The 22297-nt window shown below is 44.9% G+C and overlaps 1 protein-coding gene and 1 long non-coding RNA gene across 14 annotated transcripts in view; one reads left to right on the plus strand and one right to left on the minus strand.

The window, feature by feature from the left end:
* Positions 1-21963, minus strand: part of ZNF561 (zinc finger protein 561) — a 34327-nt gene extending 12364 nt beyond the window's left edge. For 2 of the 11 annotated variants that reach the window (XM_063801126.1, XM_063801125.1), the window contains exon 1: positions 1319-1391. The gene's annotated coding sequence lies outside the window, so the exon portion shown is untranslated. Of the gene's footprint in view, positions 1-1072; positions 1606-19952; positions 20210-21827 lie in introns of those variants that run through there. The other 9 variants (XM_063801121.1, XM_063801122.1, XM_512352.9 and 6 more) reach the window with 9 other exon arrangements.
* Positions 1434-14959, plus strand: LOC107969660 (uncharacterized). 3 transcript variants are annotated; one of them, XR_008541145.2, is made up of 4 exons: positions 1439-1573; positions 6969-7045; positions 12420-12609; positions 13652-14959. It is a non-coding gene; the product is annotated as an uncharacterized LOC107969660 (long non-coding RNA). The 3 variants fall into 3 exon arrangements; XR_001711620.4 differs by having other exon boundaries at positions 1448-1801; XR_001711619.4 differs by lacking the exon at positions 6969-7045 and having other exon boundaries at positions 1434-1801.
* Positions 21964-22297: the final 334 nt, after the last annotated feature.

Below are 22297 nucleotides of genomic sequence, written 5' to 3' on the forward strand. Positions count from 1 at the left end.
TATCTATCTATCTATCTATATCTATCTATATATCTATATCTATCTATCTATATCTATCCTATCTATCTAATCTATCTATCTATTTATCTATCTATCTATCGAGACAGGGTCTCACTCTGTTGCCCAGGTTGAAATCCAATGGCACTAACACAACTCTCTGTAGCCTAGACTTCCCGGGCTCAAGTGATCCTCCCACTTCAGCCTCCTGAATAGCTGGGACCATAGGTGCGTATCATCACTCATTATTATTATTATTATTTTGAGACAGAGTCTCACTCTGTTGCCCAGGCTGGAATGCAGTGGCATGATCTCAACTCATTGCAACCTCTGCCTCCCAGGTGCAAGCGATTATCAGGCCTCAGCCTCCCGAGTAGCTGGGATTTCAGGTATGCACCACCATGCCTGGCTAATTTTTGCATTTTCAGTAGAGACGCGGTTTTGCCATGTTGGCCAGGCTGGTCTCGAACTCCTGGCCTTAAGTGATTCTCCCACTTCAGCCCCCCAACTAGCTGGGACTACAGGTGCACACCACTGGGTCCGGCTAATTTTTTGTAGTTTTAGTAGAGACAAGTTTTCACCAGATTGCCTAGGCTAGTCTCAAACTCCTGGGCTCAAACAATCCTCCTGACTTGGCCTCCCAAAGTGCTGGGATAATAAGCATAAGCCACGATGCCTGGCCCATTACTTCTATTTAATACTGAAAAAAACCTACACTCAAACAACCCTAGTAGTCGGTCTGATACTTGTCCCTAGAGCCTGATCTCCTGTATATGGTGTTACCCTCCCCCGACCATATGACCAGAAGACAGTGCAGACCTGCACAGAACAATTCAGTAGTCACCAGCCACGTGTGTTATTGACAACTTCATTACGTACCTAAGATGACTTAAGAACAAAATCTAAAATTTTCAAAAGTCGGCCGGGTGCAGTGGCTCACACCTATAATCCCAGCACTTTGGGGGACCGAGGCAGACAGATCACCTAAGGTCAGGAGTTCAAGACCAGCCTGGCCAACATGGCAAAACCATCTCTACTAAAGATACAAAAAGTAGCCGGGCGTGGTGGCACTTGCCTGTAATCCCAGGTACTCGGAAGGCTGAGGCAGGAGAACTGCTTGACCCTGGAGGCAGAGGTTGCAGAGGTTGCAGTGAGCCGAGAGAGCGTGCAGCCTCTCCGAACTGGCCGCACAGGGAGGACTGATAGTCCCTGGAGAAGCGAGTGAAGTGAAGCGGATCTGAGAGGCTCCTAGGCGACAGCGCGCAATCATTCCTTTGCCGCCCCCTGCTATCTCCGGGACCGCCAAGGAGGTGGAACTCACCACAGCCTGGGCGGACTCCACCACCATAAAGGCGAAACCGCACTGACCGAGAGGAGCCAGCGCCGGAAAAGATGGCGGTGGTGCGCTGACATCACTTCCGTTTCAACACTCTGGCCGGGCGAGGCTCGTGGGCTCGAGTTTCAGCCACGTAGGACCGGGTAGAACACAGAAATTCTAGTTTCCTCCCGGGTGGGTGCGGAGAGGGCCTGGGGTTGGCTCAGGGAGGGGGATGCAGAACTAGGTCCAGAGAAAAAGGTGAGGTTAGAACCGGGCCTCCGGACGGAACTGTGGGCGAGGGGAGGGGTCCGTACTCGGGGGGTGATTTAGAGGAGGGACCCGGCCTAGCCGGTGGTTCAGGTGGCCGGTCGGGCTGGAAGGGCGGGGATGAGGGATGGGACGCATCCCGGGGGATGCTCCTCCAAAGCTTTTATCGGGCGAGCGCAGTGGCTCACGCCTGTAATTCCTGCACTTTGGGAGGCTAAGGTAGGTAAATAACTTGAGTCTGCTGGGAATGGGTGCTCACTTGGTGTCACAAAATCAACACTGAGACAAAGGATCTCAGCAAGGCTAGTTTTACTTTCTGCAGAATGGGTGCCACTGGCTGGCAGTCTTGCCACCAGAGCACACATTAACAAAGGAGACAGGGTTATTTAAACTTGAAGTGTCCATCCTTCTGCTGTGTCCAGCTTCCATTGGCTGGAACGGGACCTCACCTTCTGTACTTCACTGGATTGGCTAGCAACTTAGAACTTCCCAAAAGAGGCAAAGGCAGAGGAGAACAAAGGAAGAGAGGAAGTAACTTGTGGACTGTTGAGAGCGGCAAAAACACTTCTAAATAGGGAAAGGAATAGGCCATGACCTAATAGTTGCTTGGACCAGTTCAGGCATGCCAGGGCAAATATCTAGGCTAAAATGTGGGAGCTTAAAACACAGAGTCTATTCATTTCTTTATTACGGCTGGCAGAATTTAACAATATTACCACAGGTCTTTGAGAAAATTTGGCTTCTAAGAGGGATTACTATTTATTTCAATCAGACTGGGAGGAAAGTCCCTTTGAAGAGGAACCTGTATTTATTTCATTTTCTACAAGTCCAAGAGTTTGAGACCAGCCTGGGCAAAGTAGCAAGACCCTGTCTCTCTCTCTCTCTCTCTCTCTATATATATAAAAACGTATATGTATAAATACATATAAAGATATAAATATATAAAAATATATATAAATATACATGTTCAAAATGTTTGTTCCCTGGTGCCATAAAGAAATAGCACTTGAACATAAATTTAATTTACTCAGCAAGGCCATTTTTACTTCCTGCAGAAACGGTATACTCACCAGCAGTTTTGCCACGAGAGTACAACAAACAAAGGAGATAGGGTCATTTATAACCTGATGCTTCCAACCTACTGCTGTGTCCAGTTTCCACTAGCTGGAATGGGACCTCACGTTCTGTATTGGTCCCAATTGGCTATCAACTTATAACTTTTTAAAAGAGGCAAAGGTAGAGGAGAACAAATGAAGGAGGAAGTAACTTGTGGAATGCTGAGAAGGGTCAAAACATTTTCAAATAAGGAAAAAGAACAGGCTATGCCCTAATGCTGGCTTAGACCAGTACAAGCATGCCAGGGCAAATATATAGACTAAACTGTGGGAGCTAAGAATATAAAGTACATTGACTTCTTTATCATGGCTCACAGATATTTGAGAATGTTAGCACAGGTCTTTGAATAAATTTTGCTTCTAAGAGAAGTTACTATTCCTAATTAAATGTGAAGGAACGTCTTTGAAGAGGAACCTATGCTTTACTTTTTAGATATAAATATAAAGCTTGTTTGTATGCCTCTCCTCATGTTCCTAGAGCCTTTCCATGATTCTTCCATATTGATAAAGCTGCCAGTGAAAGGCATGGTCTATCCCTTCCATTCAGTCAGAGTTTCTGTAGGCCTTTATTTCTTCATTCTTTATTTTTTAGAACCTGCTGATTCCATTGGGTTTTCTTTTTCTTTCTTGCTTGCTTGCTTGCTTGCGACAGATCTCACTGGATCAGATCAGGCTGGAGTGCGGTGGTGTGATCTCAGCTCACCGCAACCTCCACCTCCCAGGTTCAAGCGATTCTCCTGCCTCAGCCTCTGGAGTAGCTGGGATTACAGGCGCCTGCCACCACGCCCAGCTAATTTTTGTATTTTTAGTAGAGAACGATTTCACCAGGTTGGCCAGGCTGATCTCGAACTCCTGGCCTAAAATATCTGCCAGGTCAAGATGGTAGGATCGTTTAAGGCCAGGAGTTTAAGACAAGCCTGGGCTACACAGCAAAACCCCGTCTCTCTCTCTCTCTATATATAAAAATTTTAAATTAAAAAATGTTTTGTTTTTTTTTGTTTGTTTGTTTGTTTGTTTTTGAGACGTAGTTTCGCTCTGCCACCCAGGCTGGAGTGCAGTGGTGCGATCTTCACTCACTGCAAACTCTGTCTCCTGGGTTCAAGCCATTCTTCTGCCTCAGCCTCCTGAGTAGTTGGGACTACAGGCATGTGCCACCGCGCCCAACTAATTTTTGCATTTTTAATACAGACATGGTTTCATCATATTGACCCAGCTGGTCTCAAAGTCCTGACCTCGTGATCCATCCACCTGGTCCTCCCAAAGTGCAAGGATTACAGGCATGAGCCACTGCCCCAGCCAAAAATATGTATTTCTGTTGTTATTTTTCTGATCTTACCACATGGGCCAGGAACACATTTCCTACGTTGTAAAATAGCACTGATACCAGACATTCTCCCCAAGATTATTCAGAAATGTAACATACTCCCAATAAAAATACCAAAAGTTTTTTTCTGGAGTTAAGTACATTGATACTGAAGTTTATGTGGAGGAACAAACATCTGATAATAACCAAGAAAACAAAAACAAAAGCAATGATGAGCAGCAGATATTAAAACATACTATTGACAGTTTTCATGCAAGGCAAAGAATTACATTATTTTAAAATAAAAATAAAGGCCGGGCACAGTGGCTCACGCCTGTAATCCCAGCAATTTGGGAGGCCGAGGCAGGCAAATTACCTGAAGTCGGGAGTTTGATACCAGCCTGGATAACATGGTGAAACCCTGTCTGTACTAGAAGTACAAAAATTAGCAAGCGTGGTGGCACATGCTTGTAATCCCAGCTACTTGGGAGGCTGAGGCAGGAGAGTTGCTTGAGCCTGGGAGATGAAGGTTGCAGTGAGCCGAGATTGTGCCACTGAATTCCAGCCTGGCTGACAGAGTGAGACTCTGTCTAAAAAATTAATTAATTAATTTAAAAAACATACTATAAAGCCTCTATAATTAAAACTATGTGGTACTAGCACGTGAAACAGAAACAAACTAATAAAATATCAAAAAATAGACCCAAGAACATGTAGAAATTTGGTTCATAAATGTATTTTGCCAGATGCAGTGGCTCATGCCTGTATCCTAGCAATTTGGGAGACCGAGGCAGGAGGATCATTTGAGGTCAGGAGTTCAAAACCAGCCTGCCCAACATGGTGAAACCCCATCTCTATTAAAAATACAAAAACATAGCCGGGTTCAGTGGCTCATGCCTGTAATCCCAGAACTTTGGGAAGCCGAGGCAGCCGGATCACGAGGTCAGGAGTTCGAGACTAGTCTGACCAACATGGTGAAATCCCATCTCTACTAAAAATACAAAAATTAGCTGGGTGTGGTGATGCATGCCTGTAATCCCAGCTACTCAGGAGGCTGAGGCAGGAGAATTGCTTGAACCCAGAAGGAGGAGGTTGCAGTGAGCTGAGATTGCACCACTGCACTCCAGCCTGGGCAACAGAGTGAGACTCTGTCTCAAAAAAGAAAAAAAATTTAGCCAAGCATGGCCGAGCATGCTGGCTCATGCCTGTAATCCCAGCACTTTGGGAGGCTGAGGCAGGCAGATCACGACATCACGAGATCGAGACCATCCTGGCCAACTTGGTGAAACCCCGTCTCTACTAAAAATAGAAAAATTAGCTGGCATGGTGGCGGGTGCCTGTAATCCCAGCTGCTCAGGAGGCCGAGGTAGGAGAATCGCTTGAACCCAGGAGGTGGAGGTTGCAGTGAGCCAAGATCGCTCCCCTGCACTCCAGCCTGGCGATAGAGCGAGACTCCGTCTAAAAAAAAAAAAAAAAAAAAAATTAGCCAAGTGCTGTGGTGGACGCCTGTAAGCCCAGCTACTCGGGTGGCTGAGGCAAGAGAATCGCCCAAACCTGGGAGGCAGAGGTTGCAGTGAGCCGAGATCACGCCATTTCACTCCAGCCTGGCGACACAGCGAGACTCTGTCTCAAAAAAAAAAAAAAAAAAAAAAAAGCCGGGTGCATTGGCTGATGCCTATAATTCCAGCACTTTTGGAGGCAGAGGCGGGTGGATCACCTGAGGTCACGAGTTAGAGACCATCCTGACCAACATGAAGAAACCCCGTCTCTGCTAAAAATACAAAATTAGCTGGGCATGGTGGCACATGCCTATAATCCCAGGTACTCAGGAGGCTGAGGCAGGAGAACCGCTTGAACCCAGGAGGCGGAGGTTGGGGTGAGTGGAGATCGTGCCATTGCATTCCAGCCAGGGCAACAAGAGTGAAACACCGTCTAAAAAAAAAAAGTGGCATTTCAGATAAATTGGGCAAAAAATGCCATTTGTAACAAATGGAAGGTCTAAGATAGCTGGTTAGCCATCTGAGAAAAGATGAAATTAAATCCATACTTCACAGCTTATACAAAAATAAACTCCAAGTGGACTAGGGATCTAAGTGTAAAAAAATAAAACCATACACGTATTTAGGGTGTTTAAGTGATTTCTTGGCTGAGTAAGGAAAAAGATGTTACCACAAGGCGGCAGTAGCACACAAGCTTCATTTGGGATGTGCTTTGACAGGTTAGCAGTGGGGGAGGTAGCAAACAGCAAGAGAGTATCCTCAGGCCTCTACCTGTGGGTCGCTGCTCAGAAAGGGTGGAAAGGAAGAAAGACTCTCAGAGGAGAAGGGGAATCAAAGAGGGGGCTTATAAATAACTAAATGATGATATTCACCAGACTGGCAGCATATCTTCCAGTTAAAAAGCTCTGAAGGATAAGTCTGGCCAATATGGTGAAACTCCGTCTCTACTAAAAATACAAAAATTAGCAGGTATGGTGGCAGGTGCCTATAATCCCAGCTACTTGGGAGGCTGAGGCAGGAGAATCGCTTGAACCCAGGAGGTGGAGGCTGCAGTGAGCTGAGATTGTGCCCCTGTACTCCAGCCTGGGTGGCAGAGCAAGACCCTGCATCAGAAAAAAAAAAGAAAAAAAAAGCTCTGAAGGACCGCAGGGGTATGGGGTTTTCATAGCCCTGGAGTTATCTTATCTATGGCTATCAGATATTGGATATAATTTCAGAGAATACAAAGCAGGCACACTCGAAATGGCTAAAAATAGGCTTGTTCAGGCTATGTTTCAAACAATCCAGTGTGTTAAAATTGCAGTTTGGCAGGGGTAGGCTATTGTGAATACTAGTGAGACAAACATTGGTGTACAAATATCTCTTTGAGTCCCTGCTCTCAACAGTTTTGGATATGCCAAAGTGGAATATCTGGATCACATGGTAATTCTGTTTAATCGTTCTTTTTTTTTTCTTTTTTTTTGAGACAGGGTCTCACTCTATTGTCTAGGCTCGAATGCAGTGACGTGATCATGGATCACTGCAGTCCTCAACTTACTGGGCTCAGGTAATCCTCCCACCTCAACCTCCCAGGTAGCAGAGATTACAGGTGCATGCCACCACCATCCTTGGCTGAATTAAAAAAAATTTTTTTGTAAAGACCATATTTCACCATATGCCCAGGCTGGTCCTGAAGTCCTAATCTCAAGGAATCCCCTGGCCTCAGCCTCCCAAAGTGCTGGGATTACAGGTGTGAGCCATCACATCCAGCATGGTTTTGATTTTCATTTTCATGATGTTTAGTGATGTTGAGCATCGTTTCATGAGCATCTTTTCGTGTGTTTATTGGCCATCTGTATATCTTCTTTGGTGATATTATTCAAGTCCTTTTTCTGTATTGAAATGGGTTTTGTTGTTGTTACTCTTGGGTTCTAGAAATTTTAAAAATAAACTCTGGATATTTGTCCCCAGTCAGATACAGGACTTGCAAATATTTTCTCCCATTTGTAGATTGTCTTTTTACTCTCTTGTTATTATGCTTTGATGCACAAAATTTGTATCATTGATTAGGTTCAACTCATAATTTTTCTTGTGTTGCCTGTGTGGTTGATGTCATAACTGAGAAGTCATTTCCAGTTGAAGCTTTCTCACCTATGTTTTCTTCTAATAGTTTTCCAGCTCTAGCTCTTACACTACACTAAGGTTTTTGATCCATTTTTTAAAAATCATGCCACATTATTATTATTATTATTATTATTATTATTAAGATGGAGTCTTGCTCTGTCACCCAGGCTGGAGTGCAGTGGCACAATCTCAGCTCACTGCAAACTCTGACTCCCAGGTTCAAGTGATTCTCCTGCCTCAGCCTCCTGGGTAGCTGGGATTACAGGTGCCTGCCACCATGGCCAGCTAATTTTTGTATTTTTAGTAGAGATGGGGTTTCACCATATTGGCTAGGCTGGTCTCGAACTCCTGACCTTGTGATCCACCTGCCTTGGCCTCCCAAAGTGCTGGGATTACAGGTATGAGCCACCACGCCCATCCTTCATCCATTTTAAGTAAATTTTTATATATGGTATAAGGTTAGGGTCCAACTCCATTCTTATGTATGTCTGTATCTCAGTTCCTCCCCCATATAATCCTGTCCCCAGGGAATCAACAACCCATGCTCTTCCTAGTCACCTCCTTGAACATGTCCCTCCCCCAGGAAACCTCCAACATGAGATAGAACAATGTAGAAAGGACATTCAAAACTTCCCTTTCCCTTGTTTGTTAAAGGAATCCGCCTCAACGGTTGTCCCCTTAAGGGAAGTCCCACTGGGGGGAGGGGGCATTGGTTGCATAAGTGCCCTCTTAACCAGCTCAGAAGTCAGAAACTTCAAAAGGGAACTCAAACCATTATTAGATGACCCTTATTGGGTAGCAGATCAAGTTGATCAATTTTTAGGGCCACAGTTGTATACTTGGGCTGAACTAATGTCCATTTTAGATATTCTTTTCTCAGGGGAGGAAAGGACTGTGATCCACAGGGCCACTGTGATAGTCAGGGAACGTGAACATCCTCCTGGCCAAAACGTTCTGCAGCGGACCAAAAATTTCTGTTCCAAGACCCTCAATGGGACAATCACAGTGCAGCTCACCAAGAAAATATGAGGGATCTCGGGGAAATGATAATTAAAGGAATTCGGGAACCAGTACCCTGAACTCAAAATATTTCCCGAGCATTCAACATACAACAAAGAAAGGATGAAGAGCTCATGGAATTTTTAAGCAGACTCTAAGAGCAAGTTAGAAAATATGCAGGCTTAGAAATAAGAAGACCCACTTGGGCAAGGATTGTTAAAACTCCACTTTGTCACCAACATTTGGCCAGAAATTACAAAAAAATTATCAAAAAAATAGAGAATTGGAAAGATAGCTCCATAGAAGAACTTCTAAAGGAGGCCCAAATGGTATATATGAGAAAAGACGAGGAAAGCAGAAACAAAAAGCAAAAATTGCGCTGCCCACCCTTCAACAAGGGACACAAGGAAATAGGTCCCATAAATGTTCTAAGCCACTAGCTGCAAAGTCACATACAGGAAAGAAAAGGGATAAAACCTGGGGACCTAACAGCAAGAAGGGAAAAGGGGGAAAATAAATGTTTCAGATGTGGGAAACCGGGACACTTTAAGACGGAATGTCCCGAATGAGAAAGAGAGAGATCCTCCCACTCGTGACTTTTGAAGAAGAATAGGGGGTTCAGAGGCTCTGTCTCTTTTATCTCAAATCCCACCAATAGCCCTTGATAAATCTACAGGTGGGACCCAAGCTAGAAATTATCACTTTCCTAATAGATTCAGGAGTAGCTCGCTCCTCTATTTGCTACCTTTCATCAAATGTAGCCTGCTCTGCAGAGGAGCTGTTCGTCACGGTGGTAAAGGGGGAAAGGTTTAGAACAAAAACTTTGGAGGAAACAGAAGTTAAATTCAAGAATAGATCAGCCACCATTAAATTCCTGTTAATTCCTGAAGCAGGGACAAATTCGTTAGGAAGTGACTTAATGTTTAAATTGGGGATAGGTCTATATGTTAATCAGGGAAAATTATTTACTTCCTTAAACTTGCTTACTGCCCCTAAAGAAAGCCAAATCCACCCTGATGTGTGGTCAAAGGAGGGAAATCAAGGAAGATTCAAGTTCCACCAATTCATATAAAACTAAAACCTCCTGGGGAAATAGTAAAAAGAAAACAATACCCCATTCCCCTAGAAGGCAGAGTGGGTTTAAAACCTATAATCAAAGGTCTCATCCATGACAGACTCCTTGAACCCTGTATGCCTCCTTATAACACTCTAATGTTGCCTGTAAAAAAGTCACATGGATCACGGCTAGTGCAAGATATCCGGGCTATTAACCAAATAGTCCAGACTACTCACCCTGTGGTCCCCAACGCTTATACCATTATCAGCAAAATCCCATATGACCACCAATGGTTCATGGTAATAGACCTAAAAGATGCCTTTTGGGCTTGCCCCTTAGCAGAGGACAGCCAGGACATGTTTGCTTTCAAATGGGAGGACCCTCACTCCAGTTGGAAGCAACAGTACTGATGGACAGTCCTGCCCCAAGAGTTTGTGGACTCCCCAAATCTATTTGGTCAAATTCTAGAACAAGTCCTAGAGAATTTTCCCCTCCCCTCATCCATATATCTGCTCCAATATGTGGATGACCTGCTAATTTCAGGAGGCACCAAGGGCTGGGTAACAGCAGTATCAATTAACTTTCTAAATTTTCTGAGGGAACACGGATTGCTGGTCTCAAGGAGTAAACTCCAGTTTGTGGAACCTGAGGTAAAATACCTAGAATACTTAATAAGCAAAGGCAAACAGAGATTAGGCCCCAAACGAACTGAAGGAATCATAGCCCTACCTTTGCCTGAAACAAAATAAGGGCTTAGGAAATTCTGGGGGTTGATTGGATATTGTCGCTTATGGATTGACTTTATGCTTTAAAATCAAAGCCTCTATACCTGAAACTAACTCAAGAGAGACCTGATCCTCTTCTTTGGACACCACGGGAGTTCCAACAAGTAGAGGAATTAAAACACCTGCTCATAACTGCCTTAGCTCTGCCTTCCCTAGAACAGCCATTCCACCTCTTCGTCAATGTGAATAAAGGGATAGCTCTAGGGGTGCTCACCCAAACACACGGGGGCCACTAGCAGCCTATAGCCTTTCTGTCAAAAATTCTTGACCCACTAACCCACAGGTGGCCCAAGTGTATTTAATCTGTTGCAGCAACTGCCCTATTAACAGAGGAAAGCAGGAAGATAACCTTTGGGGGAAACCTCACTGTAAGCACAACGCATCAGGTTAGAACCATCTTAAACCAAAAAGCAGGCCAGATGGCTTACCGATTCAAGAATCTTAAAATATGAAGCTATCTTACTAGAAAAAGATGATTTAACCCTAACCACAGAAAAAACACTCAACCCTGCCGCTTTCCTAATGGGAAATCCAATCCCCAAGGACCCTGAACATAAATGTCTGGATCTAATCTGTTATCAAACTAAAGTCAGGCTTGATCTAAGCGAGACCCCATTCAAAACGGGGCAACACCTGTTTATAGATGGCTCCTCCTGGGTATTTGAAGAGAAAAGACACAATGGGTACTCGGTAGTCAATGGGGAAGCCCTCACAGAGGTAAAGTCAGGAAGACTGCCCAATAACTGGTCCACCCAAACATGTGAATTGTTCACATTAAATCAAGCCATAACTGGGAAAGGGACTATTTACACTGACTCCAAATATGCCTTCGGGGTAGTCCATACTTTTGGAAAGATCTGGACTGAATGAAAAGGCCAGGACCTCGTCCACAAGGAGTTAATCACTCAGGTATTGGAAAATCTCCAGCTACCAGAAGAGATAGCCATCCTGTGTGTCCCAGGACACCAGAGAAATATTTATTTCAAAAGCCAAGGAAATAAACTTGCAGACCAAATAGCCAAACAAGCTGCCTCTTCTCCCACAATGCCCATTTTTCACCTAACCCCTTGTCTTTCTTCCCCAACTGCAATTGACATCTTCTCTTCCACTGAAAAAGATAAATTAAGGAAAATAGGAGCTAAAGAAAACTCAGAAGGGAAATGGATGTTACCAGACCAAAGAGAAATGCTATCAAAACCCCTAATGAGGGAAGTCCTATCTCAACTGCATCAAGGGACTCAATGGGGACCTCAAGCTGTGTGCGATGCAGTTCTCAGGGTTTATGGGTGTATAGGAGTTTATACCCTAGCAAAATAAGTTACAGATAGTTGCCTAATATTTAAGAAAACTAATTTAAAAAAACCCTAAGGAAACCACCTTTTGGGGGAAAAAGCCCAGGATTGAGACCATTCCAAAGTGTCCAAATTGACTACACCAAAATGCCCCCAATAGGCCACCTAAAGTACTTGCTAGTAATAGTGGACCACCTTACTCACTGGGTGGAGGCTATTCCCTTTTCAAGTGCAACTGCTAATAATGTGATTAAGGCATTAGTAGAAAATATTATACCCAGGTTTGGACTGATAGAAAATATTGATTCAGACAATGGGACCCACTTCACTGCACATGTCATTAAGGGACTAGCCTAAGTACTAGGAATAAAATGGGAATATCATACTCCTTGCACCCACCCTCATAAGGAAAAGTAGAAAGGATGAACCAGACTCTAAAAAGCCACCTAACCAAATCAATTTTAGAAACTCGGTTACTATGGACTAAGTGCCTTCTCATTGCCTTATTAAGTGTCTGAACTGCCCCTCAGAGAGATGTTGGCCTATCTCCCTATGAAATCCTATATGGGTTGCCTTATCTATACTACTGACATTCACTGAAACAAAGTTTGTTTCATTTGAAACAAAGGATCAGTTCCTCAAAAATTATATACTCGATCTATATTCCACTTTCTCTTCCCTCAGGATGAAAGGCTTCCTAGCACAAACACCACCCCTGGAGTTCCCGGTACATCAATACCAGCCTGGGGATCACGTTCTCATCAAGAGTTGGAAGAGGGAAAGCTTGAGCCAGCTTAGGAGGACCTTATCTGGTACTCTTGATGAACGAAACAGCAATCTGAATGGCTGAAAAAGGATGGACCCAGCATTCCAGGTAAAAAGGACCCCACCCTTACATAGTCATGGGCTGTCACTCCAAGACCAATGCCCTCCAAGTTAGTATTCAAAAGGGTCTAATCTGTCTTTCCCTTCTTCCCTTAACTACTCAAGGACACTTCATTATCAATGTAACCAGATCACTCTCTCCTCAAACAATCACGTTTGACGCGTGTCTTGCCATACACTTTGGGGACCTCCAAAACCAGAAGCAGCTATCCTTCTTGTAGAAATATCTCTGTCCTTCCAGGGTAGATTCTAACCTCTTACATTCACGCAACTCTTGCTTGGTAGAAGCCGAAACCCTTAACGTTTTGGGAAAGGTTCTGCTCCACCTGGAACAATGTCCTATGGACTACTAAGCATCAAGGGTGGACCTCCCCAGGAAGCTGCGCCTCTTTAAAACCATATCTTCATTTCACCAAAGGAAATGCCCCCTCTAATTGCCAACATCATCAATGCAACCCAGTGCAAATTTCTATCTTACACCTACCTCCATCGATCTTAAGCCCACTTTAGGTCGTTTATATGGCATAGGAACCGAAGTGGCTGAGACAGATCCCATAGGGTCCTTTGAAATGCGCTTTAGCAACCCTTCCCCACCTCCTAGGGGTAACCCCTCTCCAAACCCTCCTCCAAATCAAACAACTATTTTGCCACTACCTAATGACAAAACTAAAGTGGTCATAGTGGAAGTCAAAGACTTAAACCCTAGCCATTGAAACCGGGTATCAGGATGCAAATGCCTAGCTGGAATGGATTAAATATTCCGTTCATACTCTAAACAAAAGTGACTGTTACGCTTGTGCAACAGGTAGGCCAGAAAAAAAAATAGTTCCTTTTCTGCTTGGATGGTCTAACCAACCGGGTATGGACTGCATGGTAGCTCTTTCCAGCATCCCACAGCCTGGGGTAATAAGTCATGTGGCACTCTCTTACTGCTTTTCCCAGAAGTCAAAGACCACCCTGTGAGTCAGCCCCCAAGGGCCATCCAGCTCCCAGCGTCTGATGCCAATTTTTCCTCATGTCTCTCACAACAGGGAGAAAACTTGGCATTCTTTGGGAATCTAACAGGATGCAGTGAACCCAAGCCTTTTCAAGAGCTCACCAATCAGACTGCCCTTGTCTATCCATGAGCAGATGTTTGATAGTATTGCGGAGGACCTCTAGTGGGTATGCTGCCAAGCAACTGGAGTGGCACTTGGGCTCTAATCCAGTTGTCTATCCCTTTCACCCTGGCATTTCATCAGCCAAACAAAAACCAACTAACTCAGAAAAAAAGGAAATCCCCTCAAGGGTCCTTTGACCCCGATATCTACATAGATGCTATCGGGGTCCCCTGAGGGGTACCAAACGAATTCAAAGCTCGAAATCAAATAGCTGCTGGATTCAAGTCTGTCCTTTTCTTGTGGTCTACTATAAATAAAAATGTAGACTGGATAAATTACATATACTATAATACAACAACGATTTGTCAGTTACACCAGGGATGCCATTAAAGGAATAGCTGAACAATTGGGTTTCACCAGCCAAATGGCCTGGGAAAATAGAATAGCTCTTCACATGATATTAGTGGAGAAAGGTGAAGTCCAATGTTGTACCTGTATCCCCAATAATACAGCCCCTGATGTAACTATCACTAAGGGTCTATAAGGCCTCACCACTCTAGGAAATGAACTAGCTGAAAATTTGGGAATAAATGATCCCTTTACAGGTGTAATGGAAAAAATGGTTTGGTAGATGGAAAGGACTAATGGCCTCTATTCTCACTTCCCTTGTGATCATAATAGGGGTGCTTATTCTCTTAGGGTGCTGTGTTATACCCTGTGTCTGTGGACTAGTTCAAAAGCTCATAGAAACAGCCCTTACACCAAGGCCTCCCACAACTCTCCCCCACCCTATTCAGATAAACGTTTATTTCTAAACAACCAAGAAGAGCAGCGAAGCCAGATCCTGTTAGAAGTATATGAAGAGGAAGGACTACAAAATCAAAAGGGGAAAATTATTAGACAAAATGAGTTGCTCTACAAAGGTCCAACTTCCTTGTCCTTTGTTCTGTAACCTTTGTTCTGTAAACTGCCCTTCCCGCAGAAACTGTCTTTCCCGCCGACCAAAACTGCCCTTCACTACCACTGTAATCCATACCCCTACTCTATTTGAAACCGCCAGTCGGGATCAGCTTACATTGTGTGGTTCAACCACCAGCCAATGAGGAAAAAACACAGAAGCAGAAGCTGTGATGCATTAGGGTTAAAAACCCCTTCCTTTCCCTGTCCAATGTGCTCCTGAGACTGCTACAGGTGCAAGCAGCCACCTTCTGCAGAAGTAAACCTTGCCTTGCTGAGAAATTTTTCTTTTGAGTGCTGGTCTCTCTCTGTGGCACCGAGAACTTATTTCTAACATGGAGTGATTTCCAAGATATATGGTTAAGTGAAAATAAAAACTGTTGCCAGGCACGGTAGCTCACGCCTGTAATCCCAGCACTTTGGGAGTCCGAGGAGGTTGGATTATTTGAGATCAGGAGTTTGAGACCAGCCTAGCCAACATGGTGAAATCCTGTCTCTTCTAAATATACAAAAAATTAGCCGGGCGTGGTTGTGGGCGCCTGTAATCCCAGCTACTTGGGAAGCTGAGGCAGAAGAATTGCTTAAACCCAGGAAGCAGAGGTTGCAGTGAGCCGAGATCACAGCACTGCACTCCAGCCTGGGTGATAGAGTGAGACTCAGTCTCAAAAACCATAATAATAATAATAATACAAATAAAAAAATGAAAATAAAGGCCAGGAGCTGTGGCTCACCCCTCTAGTCCCAGCACTTTGGGAGGCTGAGGCAGGTGGATCACAAGGTCAGGAGTTCAAAACCAGCCTGGCCAAGATGGTGAAACCCCATCTCTACTAAAAATACAAAAATTAGCTGGGCACAGTGGCAGGCACCTGTAATCCCAGCTACTTGGGAGGCTGAGGCAGGATAATTGCTTAAACCTGGGTGGCAGAGGTTGCAGTGAGCCAAGATCATGCCACTGCACTCCAGCCTGGGCCACAGAGTGAGACTCCATCTCAAAAAAAAAAAAAGAAAAGAAAAAGAAAATACATAATTATCTGTTTATTCTGAGTATAGGGAAACACTGATAGGATTATTCTGAAAATAATAAGATTCAGAATCTATTGGGGATGGATGGGAACAGCTAGAACAGAATGGTGGGGTAAGAACAAGATGGAGGCTGGGCGTGGTGGCTCATGCCTGTAATCCCAGCACTTTGAGAGGCTAAGGTGGGTGGATCATGAAATCAAGAGATCAAGACCATCCTGGCCAACATGGTGAAACCCTGTCTCTACTAAAAATTCAAACATTAGCCAGGCGCAGTGGTGCATGCCTGTAGTCCCAGCTACTCAGGAGGCTGAGGCAGGAGAATCACTTGAACCCAGAAGGTGAAGATTGCAGTGAGCTGAGATTGTGCCATTGCACTCCAGCCTGGGCAACAGAGCAAGACTCTGTCTCAAAACAAAAACAAAAACAAGATGTAGAGGATAGGGAAATGGAAACCTCTCTGAGCTCTCTGAGCATAACATTCTGTTAGTTCTTATTATGCATGTCCAAGTAAAGAGACCACCAAGCAGGCTTTGAGTGAGCAACAATGGCTGTGTATTACATCTGGGTGTGGATGGGCTGAGTCTGACAAAACAGTCAGCAAAGGGTGGTGGGATTATCATTCGTTCTTATAGGTTTGGGATAGGTAGTGGAATTAGGAGCAATTTTTTTTGCAGGCAGGAGGTGGATGTTACAAAGTACATTTCAAGGGCGGGGAGGATGTTACAAAGTACATTGACAAGGGTGGGGAGGGTGTATTGTCACAAGGGTGGGGTACATTCACAAGGGCAGGGAGGATGTATCCTACAAAGTACACTCAGAAGGGTGGGGGAATATCGCAAAGTACATTATCACAAGGGCAGGGGGATGTCACGATGGCTTGATCGTGATGCAGCCAGCTCAGAGGACCTTACATTCCTGCCTTTTTATGTTAATAATGCAGGTGGACTGCAGGTGGGGTACTATAGATGACTAAGTAGGGTCTGGTCCATTGAGGTTGTAGAGTTTGAGGGGTCAAATTCTTAACAAGAACTGATCATCCAGCTAGGGCGTCTTCATATGGCTGGGAATCTGGAGTAGGCAAGAGAAGATTAGCAGCCTGGCGAATTTCCTGTCTAGCCTGCTGGAGGACTGGAAGATAGTCGCCTAGAGGGCTGGTGTCTGGCAAGAGGTTGGGGCCTAACAAGAAGGCATGTCCATATAAAACTTCAAATGGACTATACCCTGTAGCTTCTTGAGGATAGGATCTAATTCTAAAGAGGGCAAATGGTAACAGTACTGTCCAGTCTTTTTTAAGTTGGAGACTGAGCTTGGTGAGGTGTGTTTTTAACAGACCATTAGTTCTTTCTACCTTTCCCAAAGATTGAGGATGGTAAGGGGAATGAAGCTTCCACTGGATGCCGAGGGCCTGGGAGATGGCTTGTGTGATCTGACTAATGAAGGCCAGTCCATTATTGGACTCTATAGAGGTGGGAAGGCCAAACCGAGGAATTATGTCTGACAGAAGGGAAGAAATGACCATGGTGGCCTTCTCAGACCCTGTGGGAAAGGCCTCTATGCATCCAGTGAATGTATCTACCCAGACAAAAAGGTATGTTAGTTTTTTGACTCAGGGCATATGAGTAAAGTCAATCTGCCAGTCTTGGGTGGGGGCAAATCATTGAGCTTGATGTGTAGGAAAGGGAGGGGGCCTAAGAGATCCCTGAGGGGTGGTAGAGTAACAGATGGAACACCGAGAAGTAATTTCCCTGAGAATGGATTTCCATGATTGAAAAGAAATGGGAGGTTCTAAGAGTTGGGCCGTTGGCTTGTAACCAACATGAAAGAGGTTATGAAAGGACGATAAGATAGAATGAGACTGTGAGGCAGGAAGGAGGAATTTTCCTTGATCCAAGAACCATTTGCCTTGAGTAGGAAGGGATTGATACGTCATAGTTTTAGTGGGAGTATGGGTGGAAGTGATAGATGAGAAGGAAAAAAAATGGCCATGAGGGACAGATGTGGGAATACTAGCTGCTTCTTTTGCTGCATTATCAGCATAAGCTTTGCCTTGAGCAGTGGGATCTGGTGACCTCTGAGGCCCCTTGCAGTGAATGACTCTGGCTTCCTTGGGCAGTAGAGCAGCCTTAAGGAGGATTTTTATTAAGGAAGCATTGATGATGGAGGACCCTTGTGTCATGAGAAAACCTCTTTCTGCCCATATAATAGCATGGTGATGTAGGATGTGGAAGGCATACTTGGAATCAGTGTAGATATTGACACATAGTCCCTTTACAAGGGTGAGAGCCCCAGTTAAAGCAATGAGTTCGGCTTGTTGAGAGGTAATGGAAGGGTGCAGGGCAGTAGCTTCAGTGACCGATGTGGAAGACAATACAGCATAGCCTGCCCTTGTTGGTGACCAACGATTTGGCCTTGAAGAACTACCATCAATAAACCAAGTGTGGTCTGGATTAGCAACAGGAAAGAGGGAAATATGGGGAAATGTGGAGGATGCCATATGGATTAGAGAGATACAGTCATGACGTTCAGGTTTGGTGCTAGGTATAAGGTGAGAGGCCGAGTTGAAGTCTGTGCCAGGAACAATGGTAATTGTGGGAGTTTCAATGAATAGTGAGTACAGTTGGAGGAGTCTGCGGGCAGAAAGTATATGCGCCAAGTGTGAGGAGGAAAATAGATTTTGAAAATTATGAGAACTGTAGAGTAAGTGGGGCATGGTTTGTGATCTTGAGGGCCTCTGAAAGTATTGAAGTGGTGGCTGCCAGCACACATAGACATGAGGACCAGCCTAGAACTGTGAAGTTAAGTTGTTTGGATAGGAAGGCTACAGGTTGTGGGTCTGGTTCCTCTGTAAGAACTCCGACCACACAGCCTTGTATTTCAGCCATACATAAGGAGAAGTATTGGGACGAGTTAGGGAGTGCTAATGTGGGAACTATTTCTAGGGCTGTCTTTAAGGAATGAAAAGAAGGGTGGGAAAGGGACTTAGGTTCTATGAGGACGGTCAGGTTTCCCTTTGTGAGTTTATATAGGGGTTTAGTTAGGATGGCAAAACCTGGTATCCAAAGGCAAAAGTATCCAACCATGCCTAGGAAGGAAAGGAGTTGTTGCTTTGTAGAAGGGGTTGGGGTTTCAGAGATTAGCTGGACCCAGTTAGCAGGGAGAACACGTGTGTTTTGATGACAGACTATGCCAAGATAGGTAATGGATGGAGAAGAAATTTGGGCTTTAGAGGGGGATACATGATTCCCCTTTGAGAATAGATGTTGAAGGAGCAGGAGGGTATCCTGTTGGGAAGATTCATAAGAGGGGATGCAGAGGAGAAGGTCACCCACATATTGAATAAGGTGAGAAACAGATGGACAGAAAGAAAGTAAATCATGAGAAAGAGCTTGACTAAAGTAATGGGGGTTGTCTCTGAAGCCTTGTGGCAGTACAGTCCAGGTAAGTTGCTGAGATTGGTGGGTGACAGGATCAGTCCATGTGAAAGCAAAAAGAGGTCGGGATGAGGGGTGCAAAGGAATAGTGAAGAAAGCATCCTTGAGGTTGAGGACAGAATAATGAGTTGTTGAGGGAGGTATTGAGGATAGGAGAGTATATGGGTTTGGCACCACAGATGGATAGGTTAGACAATTTGGTTAATAAAGCAAAGATCCTGAACCAACCTGTAAGATTTGTCTGGTTTCTGGACAGGTAGGATAGGGGAGTTGTAAGAATTTGTAGGCTTTAAAAGGCCATGCTGTAACAGGAGAGTGATAGCAGGCTTTAGTCCTTTTAAAGGCTGTTGTGGGATGGAGTACTGGTGTTGAGTGGGGTAAGGGTGATTAGGTTTTAATGGGATGGTAAGGGGTGCCTGATCAGTCACCAAGGAGGGCATAGTGGTATCCCATACCTGTGGATTAAGGTAGGGAGACATGAGACAAGGTTGCAAAAGAGGCTTTGAATCAGGCATAAGGACGGCAATGAGGTGTGGCTGTAGTCCAGGAATAGTCAGGGAAGCAGATAATTTAGTTAAAATGTCTCAGCCTGATAAGGGAACTGGGCAGGTAGGGATAACTAAAAAAGAGTGCATAAAAGAATATTGTCCAAGTTGGCACCAGAGTTGGGGAGTTTTAAGGGGTCTAGAAGCCTGGCCATCAATACCCACAACAGTTACAGGGGCAAGGGAAACAGGCCCCTGAGAAGAAGGTAAAGTGGAGCAGGTATCCCCCATATCGATTAAACAGGGGATGGACTTAACCTCCACTGTAAGAGTTACCCAAAGCTTGGTGTCCATCATGGTGCAGGGGGCTTCTGAGATGATTGGGCAGCGTCAGTCTTCAGCCGCTAAGCCAAGGAGATCTGGGAAGGAGTCAGCCAAGGAACATTGGATTTGAGCTCCAGGAGCTTTAGGAGTGGCGGTCATGTGAGTCAGAGAGTCCGACTTCCAGTGGGGGCCCACACAGACAGGGCACGGCTTACGAAGAATCCCAAGATATGTTGGCACTTGGCAGCTTTTTCTTGGTTACTGAACACCTTGAAGGCAAGGTTGATTAAATCCTGTTGTGGGGCTTGAGGGCTGGAATCCAATTTTTGGAGTTCTTTTTCTAATGTTAGGAGTGGATTGGGTGATAAAATGCATATTAATGATAAGGGGGCCTTCTGGCCCCCATGGGTCTAGGGCTATAAAGCATCTAAAGGTAACTGCTAATTGGGCCATAAACTGGGCTGGGTTTTCGTCTTTACATTGGGTAGTTTTCTTTAGCTTGTCATAATTAACAGCACTGTATGCTGCCTTTTTGAGCCCCTCAACTAGGCAGGAGACCATGTAATCTTGCCTAGCTATACCTGGGGATTCCATCTGGTATTGCCAATGGGGATCCTCTCAGGGAACTGCCCTGGTGCCCTCTTGGAGGTCTGGCTCATGAAGCCAGTGGGTGTCTGTGTAGGACTGGGCTAGAAAATAAACTCTTTCTCGTTCGTCTGGGAAGGGGGTAAAGGTCAGGATGACATTTAAGTCACTCCAGGTTAAGTTGTAGGACTGAGTTAGATATTGGAATTCCTGTATATATTTAGTGGGGTCCTATGAGAAAGAGTCTAAATGCTGGCTCATTTGGGAAAGGTCTGATAGAGAAAAAGGCACATGTACCCTCACTATGCCTTCAGCTCCAGCCACCTCTCTAAGAGGAAATTTTTGGGCATGTGGGGGAGAGCTAGTCACAGAACAAAACTATAAGCCAGACAGGGTGTGAGGAGGGGAGGTAATAGAAGCATTATAGGGTGGGGTAGCAGAGGCTGCAGAAGAATTGGGACCCAATTCAGCCTGGCGAGGAGCAGCTGGGGGAGGAGGAGAGAGGTCAGAGGGGTCAGTGGAAAAGGAGGATTCAGAAGACTCTGAGCTTGGGGTGGAGAACAAAGAAGCAGACGGGAGAGAAAGAAGGAAAATCTGGGACAAGTCGCATTGGGAGCAGAAACTAGGGAGGGAGTAAAGTGTAAAAAATGCCTGGACATCAGGCATCTCAGACCATTTGCCCAATTTTCAACAAAAATTATCTAGGTCTTGTAGGATAGACAAATCGAAAGTGCCATTCTCTGGCCACTTGGAAAAATTGTCAAGTTTGTATTGGGGCCAAGTGGTATTACAGAAGAAAATAAGACGTTCAGGTTTTAGGTCAGGTGTTAGTCAAAGGGGTGTTAGGTTTCTAAGAACACAGGCTAAGGGGGAAGAGAGAGGAATGGAATGCAGAAGGTTGCCCTTAGTGGAGAAGGTAAGTTTAAAGAGGAAGGTAGACACATGGAGAAATGGAGGTGGGCAGCTACCAGTCTTCCAGTAGGCATCCCTGAGTGAGTCCTGAGCTTTAATGTGGGTGAGCAGCCAAAGCAGGCATCCCTGCAATTGACCTGCCATCAAGGGAATGTTGGTGAATGATCAAGGAAGGCATCCCTGCAGTGATCAAACGCCAAGGGAAGACTGTCTTCCCAAGTCCATGACCAACATCGGAGTCTTTGGATGCACGGACAAAATGTGTCTCCTTTTTGTCTCTACTAGGAAGGGAGAGAAACTGAAACTGAAAGAAGAGAGATTGAAGGGAGGTGAGAGAGGTTAGGTAGAGAGCAAAAAAACCGCTTATCCAAGTGCAAAAAAACCACTTACCGATTTGAAATTAGTGAGACGATCCTTGGGCTGGCTGGTCTGATGACCCAAGGTCATAGGTGGATCTCCTCATGGAAGGAGTGTAACGACAGGGGATGGGTCTCCTGAGGAGTTCTAATGTCCCAGGTTTCAGCACAAAATGTTACATGCGTCTGAGTAAAGAGAGCACCTAGCAGGCTTTGTGCAAGCAACAATGGCTGTATATTACATCCGGATGCGGATGGGCTGTCCAACAAAACAGTCAGCCAAGGGTGGTGGGATTATCATTAGTTCTCATAGGTTTGGGATAAGCGGTGGAGTTAGGAGCAATTTTTTTTGTAGGCAGTGGGGTGGACGTTACAAAGTACATTCTCAAGGGCGGGGAGGATGTTACAAAGTACATTCACATGGGCGGGGAGGGTGTATCATCACAAGGGTCGGGAGGAAGGTTACAAAGTACATTTACAAGGGGAGGGAGGGTGTACTGTCAC

Source organism: Pan troglodytes, chromosome 20 (genome assembly GCF_028858775.2).
Source record: "Pan troglodytes isolate AG18354 chromosome 20, NHGRI_mPanTro3-v2.0_pri, whole genome shotgun sequence".
NCBI classification, from domain to species: Eukaryota; Metazoa; Chordata; class Mammalia; order Primates; family Hominidae; genus Pan; species Pan troglodytes.